Genomic DNA, 6,921 nt, shown 5'->3' on the forward strand with positions numbered 1-6,921 from the left:
ATGTATAAAAAGATAAAATTATAGAAATATATATATTACAATAATTAGATGAAATTCTTGTTATATTGGTAAAACAAGTATAAATTAAAAATGAAAATATGGATTACGAATGCTATATAAAAATGGCCGTAATCGAATGGATTTTTTTACTTATATATTTAAAATTTTACCCAAAGGCGAAATATTGAATTTTATTCAATATAATAAAAATCATGGAATTATATAAAGTGAAAAATCTATATATCTATATATCTATTATATTGCTTATTTCGATTCAAAATATATGAATGGAATATGAAGGAAAAACATTATTCTGGTTGATCCTGCCAGTAGTTATATGCTTGTCTCAAAGATTAAGCCATGCATGTCTAAGTACACACGAATTAAAAGTGAAACCGCAAAAGGCTCATTATATCAGTTATGGTTCCTTAGATCGTTAACAGTTACTTGGATAACTGTGGTAATTCTAGAGCTAATACATGCAATTAAAACATGAACCTTATGGGACATGTGCTTTTATTAGGCTAAAACCAAGCGATCGCAAGATCGTTATATTGGTTGAACTCTAGATAACATGCAGATCGTATGGTCTTGTACCGACGACAGATCTTTCAAATGTCTGCCCTATCAACTTTTGATGGTAGTATCTAGGACTACCATGGTTGCAACGGGTAACGGGGAATCAGGGTTCGATTCCGGAGAGGGAGCCTGAGAAACGGCTACCACATCTAAGGAAGGCAGCAGGCGCGTAAATTACCCACTCCCAGCTCGGGGAGGTAGTGACGAAAAATAACAATACAGGACTCATATCCGAGGCCCTGTAATTGGAATGAGTACACTTTAAATCCTTTAACAAGGACCAATTGGAGGGCAAGTCTGGTGCCAGCAGCCGCGGTAATTCCAGCTCCAATAGCGTATATTAAAGTTGTTGCGGTTAAAACGTTCGTAGTTGAACTTGTGCTTCATACGGGTAGTACAACTTACAATTGTGGTTAGTACTATACCTTTATGTATGTAAGCGTATTACCGGTGGAGTTCTTATATGTGATTAAATACTTGTATTTTTTCATATGTTCCTCCTATTTAAAAACCTGCACTAGTGCTCTTAAACGAGTGTTATTGTGGGCCGGTACTATTACTTTGAACAAATTAGAGTGCTTAAAGCAGGCTTCAAATGCCTGAATATTCTGTGCATGGGATAATGAAATAAGACCTCTGTTCTGCTTTCATTGGTTTTCAGATCAAGAGGTAATGATTAATAGAAGCAGTTTGGGGGCATTAGTATTACGACGCGAGAGGTGAAATTCTTGGACCGTCGTAAGACTAACTTAAGCGAAAGCATTTGCCAAAGATGTTTTCATTAATCAAGAACGAAAGTTAGAGGTTCGAAGGCGATCAGATACCGCCCTAGTTCTAACCATAAACGATGCCAGCTAGCAATTGGGTGTAGCTACTTTTATGGCTCTCTCAGTCGCTTCCCGGGAAACCAAAGCTTTTGGGCTCCGGGGGAAGTATGGTTGCAAAGCTGAAACTTAAAGGAATTGACGGAAGGGCACCACCAGGAGTGGAGCCTGCGGCTTAATTTGACTCAACACGGGAAAACTTACCAGGTCCGAACATAAGTGTGTAAGACAGATTGATAGCTCTTTCTCGAATCTATGGGTGGTGGTGCATGGCCGTTCTTAGTTCGTGGAGTGATTTGTCTGGTTAATTCCGATAACGAACGAGACTCAAATATATTAAATAGATATCTTCAGGATTATGGTGCTGAAGCTTATGTAGCCTTCATTCATGGTGGCAGTAAAATGTTTATTGTGTTTGAATGTGTTTATGTAAGTGGAGCCGTACCTGTTGGTTTGTCCCATTATAAGGACACTAGCTTCTTAAATGGACAAATTGCGTCTAGCAATAATGAGATTGAGCAATAACAGGTCTGTGATGCCCTTAGATGTCCTGGGCTGCACGCGCGCTACAATGAAAGTATCAACGTGTATTTCCTAGACCGAGAGGTCCGGGTAAACCGCTGAACCACTTTCATGCTTGGGATTGTGAACTGAAACTGTTCACATGAACTTGGAATTCCCAGTAAGTGTGAGTCATTAACTCGCATTGATTACGTCCCTGCCCTTTGTACACACCGCCCGTCGCTACTACCGATTGAATTATTTAGTGAGGTCTCCGGACGTGATCACTGTGACGCCTTGCGTGTTACGGTTGTTTCGCAAAAGTTGACCGAACTTGATTATTTAGAGGAAGTAAAAGTCGTAACAAGGTTTCCGTAGGTGAACCTGCGGAAGGATCATTATTGTATAATATCCTTATCGTTAATAAACATTTGTTATAATACAAATAAATACAATTTACCAAAATAAAAATATTACAAAATGATTCCACGGAATCAAAAGTTAAAGTCAAAATAAAATGAAGATGGCTTTTATTTTATATGTGGGGCTTGGCAACCTCATAAAAAGACTTTAACATTATTAATGTTGTTGTGCGTATTTGTGGCAGTACCTACTACAACAATGGCGTTTCCTATAAAAACAAATTCTCGAAAATGGAAATCGAAGAAACTGAACAAAATTTGAAAGTAGAAGTCGAATTAAAATTAAAATAATTTTGAATGTGGTATTCAAAATAAGTGTGTGTGTATATGGACCATAATATACACGCGTTGCGAATATGTATTGTTCATCTATGTTATGAGCATACGTTGGCTAATGCAACAACCTAAAATATACAATGTTTGTACCTGTCATCCATCAGGTTAATGTTTTATATAAATTTTGCAGTATGTGTCACCCAAAATAGCAAACCATAACCAGATTTTTATGATACATAATGCTTATATGAAACTAAGACATATCGCAACATTTATTTTTAGGTATAAAAATAAATTTATTGAAGGAATTGATATATGCCAGTAAAATGGTGTATTTTTAATTTCTTTCAATAAAAACAATATTGATATTATATAAAAATGAATTATAAAACTCTAAGCGGTGGATCACTCGGCTCATGGGTCGATGAAGAACGCAGCAAACTGTGCGTCATCGTGTGAACTGCAGGACACATGAACATCGACATTTTGAACGCATATCGCAGTCCATGCTGTTATGTACTTTAATTAATTTTATAGTGCTGCTTGGACTACATATGGTTGAGGGTTGTAAGACTATGCTAATTAAGTTGTTTATAAATTTTTTATAAGCATATGGTATATTATTGGATTAAATAATGATTTTATTCATAATATTAAAAAAGAAATGAAAAACATTATCTCACATTTGAATGTGAAAAACGAAGAGAAATATTTTCTTTTTCAATCAAATAATACTGAGAAATGTCTAGCATAAAAAATTGAAATATTTTTCATCTAGAATTGTCTCTTATTAATGATTCGGAAAAAGAAAAATCTTGGTTTTGTTATTATTCTTCGTTGGTTCGTTAAATGGATAAAAAATAACTTTGCTTACAAGAACTATTGGAACTATTTATAACGAATTTAATTGATTGTTTTATCATTTATATATAAAGAATTTATGGCAAAAAATAGTTATATATACAACCTCAACTCATATGGGACTACCCCCTGAATTTAAGCATATTAATTAGGGGAGGAAAAGAAACTAACAAGGATTTTCTTAGTAGCGGCGAGCGAAAAGAAAACAGTTCAGCACTAAGTCACTTTGTCTATATGGCAAATGTGAGATGCAGTGTATGGAGCGTCAATATTCTAGTATGAGAAATTAATGATTTAAGTCCTTCTTAAATGAGGCCATTTACCCATAGAGGGTGCCAGGCCCGTATAACGTTAATGATTACTAGATGATGTTTCCAAAGAGTCGTGTTGCTTGATAGTGCAGCACTAAGTGGGTGGTAAACTCCATCTAAAACTAAATATAACCATGAGACCGATAGTAAACAAGTACCGTGAGGGAAAGTTGAAAAGAACTCTGAATAGAGAGTTAAACAGTACGTGAAACTGCTTAGAGGTTAAGCCCGATGAACCTGAATATCCGTTATGGAAAATTCATCATTAAAATTGTAATATTTAAATAATATTATTAAGAATAATGTGCATTTTTTCCATATAAGGACATTGTAATCTATTAGCATATCCCAAATTTATCATAAAATATAACTTATAGTTTATTCCAATTAAATTGCTTGCATTTTAACACAGAATAAATGTTATTAATTTGATAAAGTGCTGATAGATTTATATTATTACAGAGCGTTAATTTTTCGGAATTATATAATGGCATAATTATCATTGATTTTTGTGTTTATTATATGCTCTTGTATGATTAACAATGCGAAAGATTCAGGATACCTTCGGGACCCGTCTTGAAACACGGACCAAGGAGTCTAACATATGTGCAAGTTATTGGGATGTAAACCTAATAGCGTAATTAACTTGACTAATAATGGGATTAGTTTTTTAGCTATTTATAGCTAATTAACACAATCCCGGGGCGTTCTATATAGTTATGTATAATGTATATTTATATTATTTATGCCTCTAACTGGAACGTACCTTGAGCATATATGCTGTGACCCGAAAGATGGTGAACTATACTTGATCAGGTTGAAGTCAGGGGAAACCCTGATGGAAGACCGAAACAGTTCTGACGTGCAAATCGATTGTCAGAATTGAGTATAGGGGCGAAAGACCAATCGAACCATCTAGTAGCTGGTTCCTTCCGAAGTTTCCCTCAGGATAGCTGGTGCATTTTAATATTATATAAAATAATCTTATCTGGTAAAGCGAATGATTAGAGGCCTTAGGGTCGAAACGATCTTAACCTATTCTCAAACTTTAAATGGGTAAGAACCTTAACTTTCTTGATATGAAGTTCAAGGTTATGATATAATGTGCCCAGTGGGCCACTTTTGGTAAGCAGAACTGGCGCTGTGGGATGAACCAAACGTAATGTTACGGTGCCCAAATTAACAACTCATGCAGATACCATGAAAGGCGTTGGTTGCTTAAAACAGCAGGACGGTGATCATGGAAGTCGAAATCCGCTAAGGAGTGTGTAACAACTCACCTGCCGAAGCAACTAGCCCTTAAAATGGATGGCGCTTAAGTTGTATACCTATACATTACCGCTAAAGTAGATGATTTATATTACTTGTGATATAAATTTTGAAACTTTAGTGAGTAGGAAGGTACAATGGTATGCGTAGAAGTGTTTGGCGTAAGCCTGCATGGAGCTGCCATTGTACAGATCTTGGTGTAGTAGCAAATAATCGAATGAGACCTTGGAGGACTGAAGTGGAGAAGGGTTTCGTGTGAACAGTGGTTGATCACGAGTTAGTCGGTCCTAAGTTCAAGGCGAAAGCCGAAAATTTTCAAGTAAAACAAAAATGCCTAACTATATAAACAAAGCGAATATAATACACTTGAATAATTTTGAACGAAAGGGAATACGGTTCCAATTCCGTAACCTGTTGAGTATCCGTTTGTTATTAAATATGGGCCTCGTGCTCATCCTGGCAACAGGAACGACCATAAAGAAGCCGTCGAGAGATATCGGAAGAGTTTTCTTTTCTGTTTTATAGCCGTACTACCATGGAAGTCTTTCGCAGAGAGATATGGTAGATGGGCTAGAAGAGCATGACATATACTGTTGTGTCGATATTTTCTCCTCGGACCTTGAAAATTTATGGTGGGGACACGCAAACTTCTCAACAGGCCGTACCAATATCCGCAGCTGGTCTCCAAGGTGAAGAGTCTCTAGTCGATAGAATAATGTAGGTAAGGGAAGTCGGCAAATTAGATCCGTAACTTCGGGATAAGGATTGGCTCTGAAGATTGAGATAGTCGGGCTTGATTGGGAAACAATAACATGGTTTATGTGCTCGTTCTGGGTAAATAGAGTTTCTAGCATTTATGTTAGTTACTTGTTCCCCGGATAGTTTAGTTACGTAGCCAATTGTGGAACTTTCTTGCTAAAATTTTTAAGAATACTATTTGGGTTAAACCAATTAGTTCTTATCAATTATAACGATTATCAATTAACAATCAATTCAGAACTGGCACGGACTTGGGGAATCCGACTGTCTAATTAAAACAAAGCATTGTGATGGCCCTAGCGGGTGTTGACACAATGTGATTTCTGCCCAGTGCTCTGAATGTCAAAGTGAAGAAATTCAAGTAAGCGCGGGTCAACGGCGGGAGTAACTATGACTCTCTTAAGGTAGCCAAATGCCTCGTCATCTAATTAGTGACGCGCATGAATGGATTAACGAGATTCCTACTGTCCCTATCTACTATCTAGCGAAACCACAGCCAAGGGAACGGGCTTGGAATAATTAGCGGGGAAAGAAGACCCTTTTGAGCTTGACTCTAATCTGGCAGTGTAAGGAGACATAAGAGGTGTAGAATAAGTGGGAGATATTAGACCTCGGTTTGGTATCGTCAATGAAATACCACTACTCTTATTGTTTCCTTACTTACTTGATTAAATGGAACGTGTATCATTTCCTAGCCATTATACGGATATATTTATTATATCTTATGGTATTGGGTTTTGATGCAAGCTTCTTGATCAAAGTATCACGAGTTTGTTATATAATCGCAAACAAATTCTTTAATAAAACGATGCATTTATGTATTTTTGATTTGAAAATTTGGTATAACTCCAATTACTCAGGTATGATCCAATTCAAGGACATTGCCAGGTAGGGAGTTTGACTGGGGCGGTACATCTCTCAAATAATAACGGAGGTGTCCCAAGGCCAGCTCAGTGCGGACAGAAACCACACATAGAGCAAAAGGGCAAATGCTGACTTGATCTCGGTGTTCAGTACACACAGGGACAGCAAAAGCTCGGCCTATCGATCCTTTTGGTTTAAAGAGTTTTTAACAAGAGGTGTCAGAAAAGTTACCATAGGGATAACTGGCTTGTGGCG

The 6,921-nt window shown here is 36.7% G+C and overlaps 2 non-coding genes across 2 annotated transcripts; both read left to right on the plus strand.

The window, feature by feature from the left end:
* Positions 1–310: 310 nt before the first annotated feature.
* On the plus strand, positions 311–2,305 carry LOC117149315. The gene has a single exon (XR_004460204.1). It is a non-coding gene; the product is annotated as a small subunit ribosomal RNA (ribosomal RNA).
* A 686-nt stretch (positions 2,306–2,991) lies between these two features.
* Positions 2,992–3,170, plus strand: LOC117149311. The gene has a single exon (XR_004460201.1). It is a non-coding gene; the product is annotated as a 5.8S ribosomal RNA (ribosomal RNA).
* The last annotated feature ends 3,751 nt before the right edge of the window (positions 3,171–6,921 follow it).

Source organism: Drosophila mauritiana, unplaced genomic scaffold (genome assembly GCF_004382145.1).
Source record: "Drosophila mauritiana strain mau12 unplaced genomic scaffold, ASM438214v1 U_193, whole genome shotgun sequence".
NCBI lineage: Eukaryota > Metazoa > Arthropoda > Insecta > Diptera > Drosophilidae > Drosophila > Drosophila mauritiana.